The sequence below is a fragment of the Monodon monoceros genome, unplaced genomic scaffold (genome assembly GCF_005190385.1).
Source record: "Monodon monoceros isolate NGI ecotype Baffin Bay Population unplaced genomic scaffold, NGI_Narwhal_1 Super_Scaffold_13, whole genome shotgun sequence".
NCBI lineage: Eukaryota > Metazoa > Chordata > Mammalia > Artiodactyla > Monodontidae > Monodon > Monodon monoceros.
The window spans coordinates 6148999-6162928 of NW_021703769.1; the positions used below are offsets into that span (position 1 = coordinate 6148999).

The 13930-nt window shown below is 46.5% G+C and overlaps 1 long non-coding RNA gene across 1 annotated transcript in view; it reads right to left on the reverse strand.

The window, feature by feature from the left end:
* Positions 1-554: 554 nt before the first annotated feature.
* The window catches only part of LOC114894122, a 34120-nt gene continuing 20744 nt past the window's right edge, over positions 555-13930 (reverse strand). The window contains exons 3-4 of the long non-coding RNA XR_003793124.1: positions 1747-1913; positions 555-1157 (exon numbers count right to left, since the gene is read on the reverse strand). This is a non-coding gene — a long non-coding RNA (uncharacterized LOC114894122). The remainder of the gene's footprint in view (positions 1158-1746; positions 1914-13930) is intronic.

The following is a 13930-nucleotide window of genomic DNA, read 5'->3' on the forward strand; positions in this document are numbered from 1 at the left end:
TTTTAAAACATTTATTGTTGTATTTGCTATAGTGTCTATATTCCTTATAATGAGCATGTATAAGTTTTTAAGTAATTTTCATTAAAAAGTAAAACTGGAGCTCCCCTGGTGGCGCAGTGGTTGAGAGTCCACCGGCCGATGTAGGAGACACGGGTTCATGCCCCGGTCTGGGAGGATCCCACATGCCGCGGAGCGGCTGGGCCCGTGAGCCGCTGAGCCTGCGTGTCCGGAGCCTGTGCTCTGCAATGGAAGAGGCCACAGCAGTGAGAGGCCCACGTACCGCAAAAAAAAAAAAAAGAAATAAATATAAAGAAATAAAAAATAAAACTGGAAGTAAATATGCAAAATAAATAAATCAAATCAAATCTCCACTGGCCTGACACCCCAAAAGTTTTCTCCATGGATGGGGTTTGGGTGGGGGAGGGGTGGGATACAGTGTTAATTTCTAAGCACTGGAAATTGACAGAGCCCTAACGGTGATGGAGCCCAGGGAGCTTGGGTGCTAAATTCCACCAAGGTCTTAAAACAGACACCAGCAGAGGGAGGGAGACAGGGCAGAGCTGCACCCATGAGAGCAGAAACCTCTGGGTGCTATGGGCCACGCGTTCACAACCTCTTGGGGTTTGGAGACAGAGAAGCGAAAAGCAGTATGTGCAAAGCCCGTGGGGAGTGTCTGAAGTGGTAGCCTTGACCTTAAAAGGTCGCTCTGTGGTGTGTTCAGTGTCCTTGTGTTTCTGGGGCATCGGCACCTGCGAAGGCCTGACTAACTGGTCCCCTCCTGGACCGGGGCTGAGTCAGACGTGTCACCTTCACAAACCGGCCTCTCTCCTGTCACCCGGCTCCACGATGTCCCTCCACCCTGCGATTCCCTATCTCTGTCGGGAGTTGTCTCTTTTCCATCTTTCATTCCACAAATATTTATGGAGCGCCTACAGTGTTCCAGGCCCCGTGCTGGGCAGCTCACAGACAACAAAAGAGGCTCCAACCCCTGTCTTTGGGGCCTCGCATCGCTGGTGGGAGACAAAATCTTGGCAAACGACTACACAGCTAACCCAACCTTTACAGAGGCGGCGACACCACGGAGAGACAGGGGTGCTGTGGGTTTAAGGCAGCCTGGCCTGTGCTGGAGGTGAAGCAGGTTCCCAGAGGAGGCGATGCTGAAATCAAGAGGCGCCAGAAGGTCAGACAGCAGACCTTTAGGGGAAGCAGAGGCAAGGGGAGTGAGGGCAAGGCCCTGGGACAGCACAGGCTGGGAGCTAAGGTGGGGTTAGGAGCTCCATCGTTCAGTCTTCACAGACATTCCTCCTGTTATCTCCAGAGCTCCACTGAGCGTTGCCCTACCAGCGGGTGTTTTGTAAATAAGGTGCTCTTCTGAGGCTGCCCGGGTGGTGGATGAGGGGGGGTCCCACATCCCTGAAGCAGATGTACTATGAGTACCTCCGGGTACCAGGTCAGGCTGGGGGATGGTGGGGAAGGAAAGCAGCCAAGTCCTGCTCCCCAGAGCTTACCATGGGGACCACCACGAACCTCATAACTAAGATGGGTCAGGTATTAGAAGGAAAGGCAGGGGTAGGAAGTGATGGGGTGTGGTGTCTTAGAGGGGTGGGACCTGCACCTGTGGAGGTGACTCCACCGCACACAGGAGGGACCCCAGGCCCACAGAGGTTCAAGACTTGCCCTTCCAGGCCGGGCAGGTTCTGTGTGCTCCAGTGTGAGACGTTTGACATCAGGTGCCAAACCACTTACCTGATTGAGTCACCTTTTCAAAGAGCCCATGGCCCAAACAAAAGCCACCCACAGGCTGTTTAAGGCCTGGCTGCCATGAGGAATTGGGAGACTCTTCTGTGCTGTAGAATGTAATGGAGCAACTGCCCATAGGATCTGTGGGATTTGCTGAATCATACAGGTACATTCTGTAGGGGAAACGCAAGAAGAGTTTGTAACTAATGCTACATTTAGTTTCTAAAATGCAACCGATTACACACCCCCATCGTGTCGAGAAGGCCCACGTCCTCACAAGGTCACGTTTGTACATTAGAATGAGAATGAACGCCCTAGCTTCTCCCAAGTAACCATGATTAAGAAGTTTGGGAAGTGTCCTTTGAATCCTTTTTCTATTTGTTTAAGCCCATATTCTGCACACAACTTACAAAGGAGATCTTAATCTTTGCTGTTTGACATGAATTTTCCATGTAGCAATATTCTTGGCTATTCTTCTGCATTATTACCTGGAGCTCTGTCTCATTTTTTTTTTTTTTTTTTTTTTGCAGTACGTGGGCCTCTCACTGCTGTGGCCTCTCCCGTTGCGGAGCACAGGCTCCGGACGCGCAGGCTCAGCGGCCATGGCTCACGGGCCCAGCCGCTCCGCGGCATGTGGGATCTTCCCGGACTGGGGCACGAACCCGTGTCCCCTGCATCGGCAGGCGGACTCTCAACCACTGCACCACAAGGGAAGCCCTCTGTCTCATTTTTTAGCTTCTGCACAATCTGAGGGTCAAAACGGTGGTGACCAACTTTTCCCATAATGACTGACCACTTGTATTCCATGCTATTTGCTCCCATTTCCATCACACTATCTTTTTACCTGTCTTGTTTCAAGGATTCTCCCTGAATTTGTGTTTTAGGTTTGGGTTTTGAACCCATATGGAATTGGTGGTGTGTATATTTGTGTGTGTTTGAGGTTGAAGGGGGAAGACTCATGCTACCGTTTGCAAATGGATAAACATGTCCATTAGCAGACGTCCCTGGCAGTCCAGTGGTTAAGATTCCCAGCTTCCAATGCAAGGGGCGCGGGTTTGAGCCCTGGTCAGGGAACTGAGATCCCACAAGTCTCACGGCGTGGCCAAAAAAATATAAAAAACAAACAAAAACATATCCATTAGCATTTATTTTTAAATCCCTTCCATTTGAAGTGCCGCCTTTGTCATTTCCTAGATTCCCTTACAGGCGTGGGTGCGGCTGTCGCTGTTCTGCGTGTTAGTTAAACACTCTGTTCCTACCCCGGTTCCCAGATGGAGCGCGAAAGCTCTCAGCCTTGTTTCTACACCTGCCTCACTGCCCTCATCCTCCATGAGCGCTTCAGAATCTATCAGTATTTGCTTTGCTCCAGCCTCAACCCTACGCTCTTCCCTCCTCCCCCCAAAACTCTCGCTTGAATTTTAGAATTACTCTGAATGTACAGACACATCTTGAGACATCTGAGATCTTTATACTGATGAGGCTGAGATTAGGTCCCTTTTATGTCTAGGAGGGACAATAAAACACCAGCCTCTTGATGCAGAGCCCTCGGGTGAAAAAAATACAAATCCAGACGGGTGACCTGGAGGACGGCCACAAGGGCATAGAGTCCTCAGTGACCCACCTGCGCCCTGGCCTCAGGCTTCCTGGATTTCTTCCGAAGGACACAGCATGGGGTGGAGGCATGCACCCACTGCAGGGTCCAGTGCAAGTCATTTTCTGTAGGTGCTGTTTGTATCAGCCTCCTTCCTCATAGGAGCTCTTTTGTGGGTAGGAATGAAATAGATTTATTTTTAAAAGAATAGCTGACTCTTGGGCTTCCCTGGTGGCACAGTGGTTGAGAGTCGGCCTGCCGATGCAGGGGACACGGGTTCGTGCCCCGGTATGGGAAGATCCCACGTGCCGCAGAGCGGCTGGGCCCGTGAGCCATGGCCGCTGAGCCTGCGCGTCCGGAGCCTGTGCTCAGCAACGGGAGAGGCCACAACAGTGAGAGGCCCGCGTACCGCAAAAAAAATAAAAAAGAATAGCTGACTCTTATTGATCACTAGTAAGTGCTTTCCTTCATGGTTCAAAAACTTTTAGTAGACTTTCATTCAGCAAATATTTATCCTACACCTCACACCCTAGCCAAAGAGAAAAACAATGAACACATAAATAGGAAAGATCCAGGTCCAACATCTGGAGGTGAGGACAACTGGGCAAAGTGAAGCAGAAGGAGCGAGGTGGGCGGGGAGCTGGGCTGGCGGGACAAGGCCTTAGGAGCCGGTGCAATTTAAACAGGGTGTCATAATGGAAAAGAACATAAAAAAGAATGTACATATATATGTAACTGAGTCACTTTGCTGTACAGCAGAAATTAACACAACATTGTAAATCAACTATACTTCAATAAAAATAAAATAAACAAACAGGATGTCAGAAGAGACCTCATCCAGCTGATATAGGAGCAATCACAACTTGCAATTATTTTACTTAATTATAAATTTGCTGTCCGTCTCTTCCACTAGAGTGAGAGCTTCGGAACAGTGGGGACCTCTCTGTCCCCAAGAACCTGGTTGATGCCTGCGGCATGCCGGGCTCTTACTGTGGGTATTAAGACTTGAAGGAGACATCTCTTCTAGCCAAGCAAGATCCAGATGTCAGGGAAAAAGTGGATTAATCCAGAGTGGTTTGGCCACTACCTGCTCTGCAGTACAGACAGAGACTTTAATCACCCATGGTTTTCCTTAAACTGGAGGTTTGGTTTATCAATACATGGGCCTGGGTTTGGGATTCTTCCATTTCTAACAAGATCCCGGGGATGTGGTGGCCCTCATTCAGGGATCTCACTTACTATTTTTGTTTAAATGCCTTATGGTGTTGGGCAATTTCTCAAAACTGTTCAGGTCTTCCTCTGGCCAGACTAAAAAACACAACATTGAAGAGCGACTGGTTATTAGATGGCAAGAAATTACTATTAACTTCTATCGGGAGTAATAACCACGTTGGGGTTACGTGGTTAGAATAACAACAAACAAGCAGAAAGTCTTTATCTGTTAGAGACACACACTGAAGTATTTCTGGGTAAAATGATACAAAGTCTGGGTTCGTTTTAAAATACTGATGGAGGGAGTGGAGGAGAGAGATGGACGAAAAGCAAGGGGCAGAAAGTGGTGGTGACTGAAACAGTGATGAGTCCGGGTGAAGGGTGGGTCGCTGTACAATTCTCTCTACTTTTGGATGGGTTTGAAAACGTTCTATAATAATAACAAATAAAATGGAAATAAGGGCTTCCCTGGTGGCGCAGTGGTTGAGAGTCCGCCTGCCGATGCAGGGGACACGGGTTCGTGCCCTGGTCCAGGAAGATCCCACATGCCGCGGAGCGGCTGGGCCCGTGAGCCATGGCCGCTGAGCCTGCGCGTCCGGAGCCTGTGCTCCGCAGTGGGAGAGGCCGCAATAGTGAGAGGCCCGCCTACTGCAAAAAAAAAAAAAAAAAAAAAAGGAAATAAGATGTGAGCTCCATTTTCAAGAGAAGGCAGTTTAGCTGCAGTTGAAACAGGGTCCAGCACACAATAGCTGCCAGTACGATTCTAATTAACATCGTTATTATTTAAAAGACGGAGGTTGACAGCTGTCTCTCCGTCACGTGCACGGGAGATCACATTCAGAAAGAAGTGTTCCATTTATGGCTTCTTTCCTTCTTTTCTTTTTTTTTTTTCCTTTTTGTGGGAGGTGTGGTTTAATTCCTTTCTCCTCCTGGGGCCGCACCCAAGGCATAACCATCCAACTTCACGGCTATTAACATTTTCTCTGAACACAAATATTTACTCACAAAAGGAACGATTACAGATCTAAAGAACTGCTGTTTGTGGTGGCCACCTGGGAGGGTGGAGGGTAGGTGACTGGGTGGGACAGGGATTTGCATTATTCCCACTTTATAACTTTCTGTTGGGTTTGTTTGTTTGTTTCAATGTATTTTTTTTAAATTACCCACTAATGCATGAATATATTTTGGTTATAAAACATTCATGAAATATGTCTAACTGTACAGCTACAGAACATATAAATGTCCATCTCCCTGGCTTTCTCCTAGAAGTAAATCTTCTTCCTGAGTTTAACCCCCAGATGACTGATAAATTCTTGGAGTCCTTTTTCTATATACTGAAGTATATATCTCTGCAAACAGCTTTTATAAAGATCTTATTCTTTGCTATTTATTTATTTATTGGTTGCATTGGGTCTTCGTTGCTGCACGTGGGCTTTCTCTAGTTGGCGGCGAGCGGGGGCTACTCTTCGTTGCGGTGGGCTTCTCATTGCGGTGGTTTCTTTTGCTGCGGAGCATGGGCTCTAGGTGTGAGGGCTCAGTAGTTGTGGTACACGGGGCTCTAGAGCGCAGGCTCAGTAGTTGTGGTACACGGGCTTAGTTGCTCCGCAGCATGTGGGATCTTCCCAGACCAGGGCTTGAACCCGTGTCCCCTGCATTGGCAGGTGGATTCTTAACCACTGTGCCGCCAGGGAAGCCCTATTTGCTATTTGACACAAATTTACCGCCCAGCAATATTCTTGGCCATGCTTCTGCATTACTATCTATCAATACGTTTCATTTTGTAAAATACCTGCAGAAGGGTCCACTTTGTGGAATTCAAATTATTCAATACATACAACCAATACTTTTTCTCCTGGGGTAGAGGATGTCTGGAGGATGACCGAGACCGGAAGGGTTTGTTATTCTAGTAACAGAAAATATTTTAGAAGAATCTAGAACTTTCATCTTATCAGAGGGCAGTGAATCTGGGAGGCACCCCCTCCCCATAAGTGCGGTGATTAAGGGAAGTCCCGTGAGCCTGGATGTCCAGCATGAGAACCAAACAGCCTTGGCACAAGAACTACGTCGGAGAAAGCCCGGTGGGTGACCATGATTTCTTTCCACTTCCTGGGTCCAGCTGACTGTGAAAGGTGGCTTGTGACCAAAGTTTAGATAAAAGCAACCAAAATGATGCAGGCTCTGTTACTCACAGGCTCAGCATCACTCAGAGAAATAGCACGGTTGCGCCTGCACAGATGAGTGGCAGAAACAGGCTTGTCCGTTATGAAATGCGTCCCGTGCTGCTGGCATTCTGAGCAGCCTGAGAACATCTGTACCAGCCACTTGGAGACCGTGCCTGTCTGTAGACAAATGCCCTTTAGCCCGTAATTATTAGCATGTCTTAAGCCTTTCCTAGGCTCCAGGCAGTAGGCTAAGCATTACCCTGTCAATCAGCAAATATCCACTGACCACCTGCTACGCATCTCCGGCATCTCCCAGGATTGCAGGCGTTGGGCAGAGAGCAGTGAACCCAACAGACCTGTGTCTGCCCCCGTGGGCTTCTGGCCTCAATCCAATATACAGAATTACAAAGTGTGAAAGCGTGCTGGAGGAGAGATGGTCCAGGCGAAAGGAATAGTACGTGTCCTACTATGCAGCTCTAACCTGAAAATGTCACCTACCAACTGGCAGCATGAATTTGGACAAGACAGTTAATGGCTTAGGACTTCATTTTCGTCATCGGTTAAAGAAATAACAGTCACAGCTGATCCTGTTGCTAGCCCCAAAGGTGCACCATTTCCAGCTAATGAATGAGGACCCCCGAGAATCTTAGCAAATGAGTGGAACTCCCACCCCTGCCTGCTGATAAGGGGCTGGGAATGGCTGCCTTTGAATTGCTGGCACCCCGTCTGGGCTCTTGTCCCTAATCTTGCCATGAACCCTAACCCAGACCTTTATCGCTGGGAGGTGGGATTGGGGATGGTGGGAAACTACCCTCTTCGTGTGTTGTGCCGACATCGTTTACCATGAACATGTGCTCTATTAACAAAAATGCCAATTTAATTTTTTCTTAAATGATCTGGTATTGGTACAAGGACAATCAGAAAAGTTAATGGAACTGAATAAGTCACTTAATACCCTACCCACATATATATGGGGCTTTGGTAAATGGTAAAAGGTATCATTTCACACCAGTGGAGAAAGAACCTATTATTCAATAAATGACATTAAGGAGAAGGATTTTGGGGAAAAACTTAACTCCTTATTCCAAAAAAGAGTACACTTATAGCAAAGAGTTAAATGTATAAAGCGTTAAAGACGTAAGAAAAAGTTTAGTCATGGATATGACTTAAAACACCAAGACATAGGGCTTCCCTGGTGGCGCAGTGGTTGAGAGTCCACCTGCTGATGCAGGGGACGCGGGTTCGTGCCCCGGTCCAGGAAGATCCCACATGCCGCGGAGCAGCTGGGCCTGTGAGCCATGGCCACTGAGCCTGCACGTCCGGAGCCTGTGCTCCGCAACGGGAGAGGCCTCAACAGTGAGAGGCCCACGTACCGCAAAAAAAAAAAAAACAAAACACCAAGATGTAAAGAAAAAACATTGATGAAATTTACTACCTAAAAATTTCAAATGAAGTATTTTAGATATTAAAAAATGGAAGCATAACCCCCTGTGTGCTCCCCTCCCAGTGTAGGAAGGAAAACAATAGAGCAAGTTATCACCCAGGCGAAAAGAAGTTGGTGTATTTCCTTCTTTGCTGGCTTTTATTCTTTTATTTGCCATATAGGGCTCCATGAATCATATATGGGAATAAAACTCTGTATCCTTCTGCAACCTGCATTTTTCCCCTCAAGGATATATCTTGGAGCTCCATCTGTGTTGGCACAGGTAGGTAGCTCTGTTACAGGAAAATGCAAAGCTGCAGCGGTAGCTGACAATGGTTGAGTGTTCAGTGCCCAGCTCTGGGCTCCATTCCCTACGGCGTTACCCTTAATTCTTGCCTCAACCCAATCATGCTGGGAGTTCAGTTTATCCCCATTTAACAGATGCGGTAACTGAGGCCAAGGTCTCAGCAGAGGGACTCTGGAGAACCCACAGGAAGAGGGGAACAAACCCCCGAAATGGATGCTGGCCCAAACACTGTCCTCAGCAGGGCTGGCTCCCCAGGGAGCAATTGAAAATGCAGATCCCCTGTGGGCATGACAGTGGGCAGCTGCAGCCCAGGAAAGAGCCGAAATGCAGGCTGTGCCTCCGGAATGGCCCTTCCCCTCTCCTGCTGGGATTTAGCCCATTTACCCTAATTGGCCAACTTCCTAAACTCTAGAACAGTGGTTCTCAAAGCCTGGTTCCCCCACAGGCGGCATCTGCGTGACCTGAGAAAACAGTAGAAATGCAAATTGTCGGGTCCCGCCCTAGAACTCCTGAATCAGAAACGGCGTGGGCCTCGGGATCTCCCTGGAGACGCTGATGTAAGGTCAAGGCTGCGAACCTCTGTCTGGAATGTGAGATCCCCGGCCTCTTGCTTTTAGCCTTGGCTCAGCTGTGTGTGAGTCTCACAGGCGCTTATTAAGCCAGTCCTCATGAGGTGAGCCAGCAGTAGGTGCTCAAGAAGTATTGCTAATGATCCCTTAAACAGGCATTTCCTAAACGTCCACCCTGTGCTTGGGTCTTTGCATGGGGCCCCTGGAGGTCGGGTCCAGTGGGGAGGCCTGTAAGCAAAGAAGTCCACTCAGGAGCCCAGCTCTGACAGCGGGACTTTGACCTTCACTGAGTCCAACTGGGGTGTAGGGAACAGGAAATGGGGTTGGATATGGAACCCCATATCCAGTGGGAGACCATAGACTTACAATTCCCTCTGGTCTGAAATGCCAGTGCTAATATATTTACACTTACGCATACTAAAATAAGTAGTTTTTAATGATTAAAATGAGACATATAAAAAAATAAACGAGGCATACGCATGGCTCAGAAAACAAGAATAGGACAGAAGGGCAGAAAATAAAGATTAATTTCTCTATTCCCCTAGCCATTCACCTCCTAATTTTCACATATTGTTTTTAAATTTTGAAATATTTTGTTAATTTGCAAAACAAATGGCCCACTCATCTGGGTTTTCTTTTCTATGAATTGCCTGTTCACATCTTTTGCCTGTTTTTCTACTTTCTGCTGCTTTTTGCTTGACTTTTTTCTTTTTGTTTTCTAGGATTTATATCCTGTATTCTGAAGCACTGCACATATTATGGACTTTTCATATCAAGTATCTTGGTTTTTTGCCATAACAAACCCTGCTTAGGGACTTCCCTGGTGGCGCAGTGGTTAAGAATCCGCCTGCCGATGCAGGGGACGTGGGTTTGAGCCCTGGCCCAGGAAGATCCCACATGCCGTGGAGCAACTAAGCCCGTGTGCCACAACTACTGAGCCTGCGCTCTAGAGCCCGCATGCCACAACTACTAAAGCTTACGTGCCTAGAGCCCGTGCTCCGCAACAAGAGAAGTCACCACAATGAGAAGCCCGCACGCAGCAATGAAGACCCAACCGCAGCCAAAAATAAACTAACTAATTAATTAAAAAAAAAAGAAACCCTGTTTAATGCAATTGAGTGTGTCAACATTCTATTTATAGTTTTGTTGTTTTTATCTTGATTAAGAATCCTTCCTTACCCTAATATCATATTTTCTGTTTTCTTCTAAAAGTTTTCAGTGCTGCATTTGCATATTTAGTTCTTTAATCCACCTGAAATTTATTTAGTGAATGATCTAATAACAGGAATCTAATTTATCTTTTTATAATAGCCAGTTACACATAACGGTTTGCCAGCTAATCCATTTCCTCTCTACCAAGCTGTCCATTCACCCCTGTCATATACAGGTTCCCACAGAAGTGTGGGTCTTCTCTGAGTTCCATGCTAGTACATTAGTCTGATACCGCCTGTTGTACTTCCCACTTAGCTTTAGAGGAAGTTTAAAATCTTTTAAGATATGTTCTTTCTTGTTTTATTTTGCAAAATTGCCTTGACTCTTCTTTGATCTTTTACAAAGTAACAAAATTCCAAAGGCTAAAATCCAGACTCTAGAGTCTAAAATCCATAAAGAACTTATGCATTTAAAATCACCCTTGCCAAGTTTTTGGGCCAATTTACTAATGTATTTTTATTGGCTTCCCTTGAATTTGGAAGTTATTTTGAGGAAAACTGATCTTTATGTAAAACTTCCTTTGAGTTTTTTAGCAAAGTATTATAAATTTCTCCAAAAATTTTTACATGCCTTTTCTTTCTTTCTTTTTTTTTTTTTTGTGGTACGCAGGCCTCTCACTGTTGTGGCCTCTCCCGTTGCGGAGCACAGGCTCCGGATGCGCAGGCTCAGCGGCCATGGCTCACGGGCCCAGCCGCTCCACGGCATGTGGGATCTTCCCAGACCAGGGCACGAACCCGTGTCCCCTGCATTGATTGGCAGGCGGACTCTCAACCACTGCACCACCAGGGAAGCCCTTTACATGCCTTTTATTAGATTTATTCCTAACTGTTTTTGTTGCTCTATCATTTTTTGTTATATCATTATTTTTAACTATGTGTCTAGTTCTTATTTCCTTGTGTATAGAAATTCTATAGATTTTTAAAATATTAATCATTTTTCCAGTAATCTTATGCATCTCTTTTACTTGTTGTAATGGTTTGTTGAATCTCCTGGATTGTTTTTTTAATTAATTTATTTATTAATTTATTTATTTTTTGGCTGCGTTGGGTCTTCGTTGCTGCATGTGGGCTTTCTCTAGTTGTGGTGAGCGGGGGCTACTCTTCATTGCGGTGCGCGGGCTCCTCACTACAGTGGCTTCTCTTCTTGCGGAGCACAGGCTCTAGGTGCACGGGCTTCAGTAGTTGTGGCACACGTGCTCTAGAGTGCAGGCTCAGTAGTTGTGGCACATGGGTTTAGCTGCTCCGCGGCATGTGGGATCCTCCCTGACCAGGGCTCGAACCCGTGTCCCCTGCATCTCGAACCCGTGTCCCCTGCATTGGCAGGCGGATTCTTAATCACTGAGCCACCAGGGAAGCCCTCTCTTGGATTTTTGATATAGTCATGTTATCGTTGAATAATGACATTTTTGTTTCTTTCCTTTTAATCCTTATAATCTCTTCCTTCTTTTTTCTTTTTTTCTCAGCAGGGGTGGGCTTGGCTTGGAACTGGGAAGTAAGGAGAGCTAAGGCTTGTACTAACGCCATTTCTCTTGGACTTTTAGGCCTTTGCTTGTGTGTTTGGCTGTATTTTTAATAAAATGATTGGTTTTTAATTATTTTTAAAAAGATATACCCGTGATCCACATAAATCAGTGTACAAGAGCACAGAAAGGACCCTGCCAGGACCTCTGGTGCAGCGTTGCATACAAGCGGTAACAGAGAAGGTTGTGTCTGATTCCTAACTTTACTGAAACATTTTCACCATTAAGAATTCCCTGGAGGTCCAGTGGTCAGTGTGCTTCTGCTGCAGGGGGCACAGGTTCCATCCCTGGTCGGGGAACTGAGGTCCCACAAGCTGCACTCTGCAGCCCCCCCAACCCCAAACAAACAAACAAAAATGTGTTTTCTCTAGATTTGTGGTGGATACCCTTTATCAGGCTCAATTGCTCTTATAGAAAAAAGGTTGTTGGTTTGCTTAAACTTGAAATTGTATGGAATTTTATCGAATGGCTTTTCTGCATCCACAGATATAATCAAGGAGCCTAAAAATATTTATTGAATGAATTCTGTTTTCATCTTCAAAGCAACCCAACGGCTCAGACATTGGCTTTTTCATCTGTAAAGTGGACAGATGGGGCTCAGAGAGACCATTTAGCTTTTCCAAGTCCACCCTGCCGGGAGACATCAGTGTCAGAATAGAAAGCAGACCTGTCAGTCTCCAGAGTCTGTGATCTTTCTGCTAACCCTCCATGCGTACCCCGGGAAAGTCAGCAAAAACCTGGACATTGGTGGAGCTCCACGTATGTGCAGGGTGGAGAGAGGAGAATTGAAAGCAGCCAGAGACACCCCAGGAGGTCCGTTCCCGGGGCAAAAGGATTCTCCAGATCGGCACCTTGGCCTCGGTCATTTCATCTGTCAAATGGGGAGTACCAAGATGCCATACCTGACATGGTCAATTCCAAGTAGTCAAGAGGTCTGAAAGTCACCATTGTAACCTGGTGACCACATCCGCCGTCAGTAACCGTGGTACCCAGAGAGGCCCTACAAAGCATACAGTGGCATCGTGATTTTAACAGGTTTGCCAGATAAAATACAGGATGCCCAGTTAATTTTGAATTGCGGATAAACAACAAATACCTTTTTCGAAGTATAAGTAATTCTACAAATATTGCATGGGGGTACTTCCTGGTGGTGCAGTGGTTCAGAATCCGCCTGCCAATGCAGGGGACACGGGTTCAAGCTCTGGTCCGGGAAGATCCCACATGCCGCGGAGCAACTGAGCCCGTGCGCCACAACTACTGAGCCTGTGCTCTAGAGCCCGTGAGCCACAACTACTGAGCCCGCATGCCACAACTACTGAGCCTGTGCTCTAGAGCCCACGTGCCATAACTACTGAAGCCCGCACGCCTGGAGCCTGTGCTCTACAACAAGAGAAGCCACTGCAGTGAGAAGCCCGTGCACCGCAACGAAGAGTAGCCCCCGCTCACTGCAACTAGAGAAAGCCTGCATTCAGCAACAAAGACCCAATGCAGCCAAAAAAAAAAAAAATATATATATATATATATAGCATGGTGCATAGCTTACACTAAAAAAAGTATTCCTTGTTTACCTGAAATTGAAATGTAGGGCAGCCTATATTTTTATTTGATATCTCTGTCAACCCCACCTATGAACAATGCTTGACAAAAAAGTTTAGCCTGAATCTAATTAAGCCTGTAAACCCAACTTCCAGTTTACAGAAAAGAGAGGGACTGAGTTAAAGACACCACCAGGGACCAATGAGACAAGCACAGTGTAGCCCATTGTAAGGGTCCCTAGCCAGGTGTGGGAGGTACTGGATGGGAGACTGTTCTAGGTTACAGAGACTAAGGCCAATGCAATGCATGAATTTTTATTTGATGATGGATGGTGTGTGGGGCAGGGGGACAACTGCAAGGTATATTTCTGAGGCGCTTTCTAGAGCCTTGATGGAACATTAGACCACAGCTTTCCAAAGGGGGCTTGCCCCAGGCATGGGGATAAGCATGGCATGTGGTCATCTGTTTTGCAAATTAACTGCGAATCAAATACTTGAAAATTTACAAAACCATAGGAAATAAAATCGGGAGGTGAGTGACACGGGCATGAAAGTGTCTACTTTTTGTTTTCTGTCTTTGTGTGGTCTTGTACATTGACTTATTTGGATCATGGGCATGTCTTACTTTTATAATTAAAACCCAATTATTTTGGTTTTTAT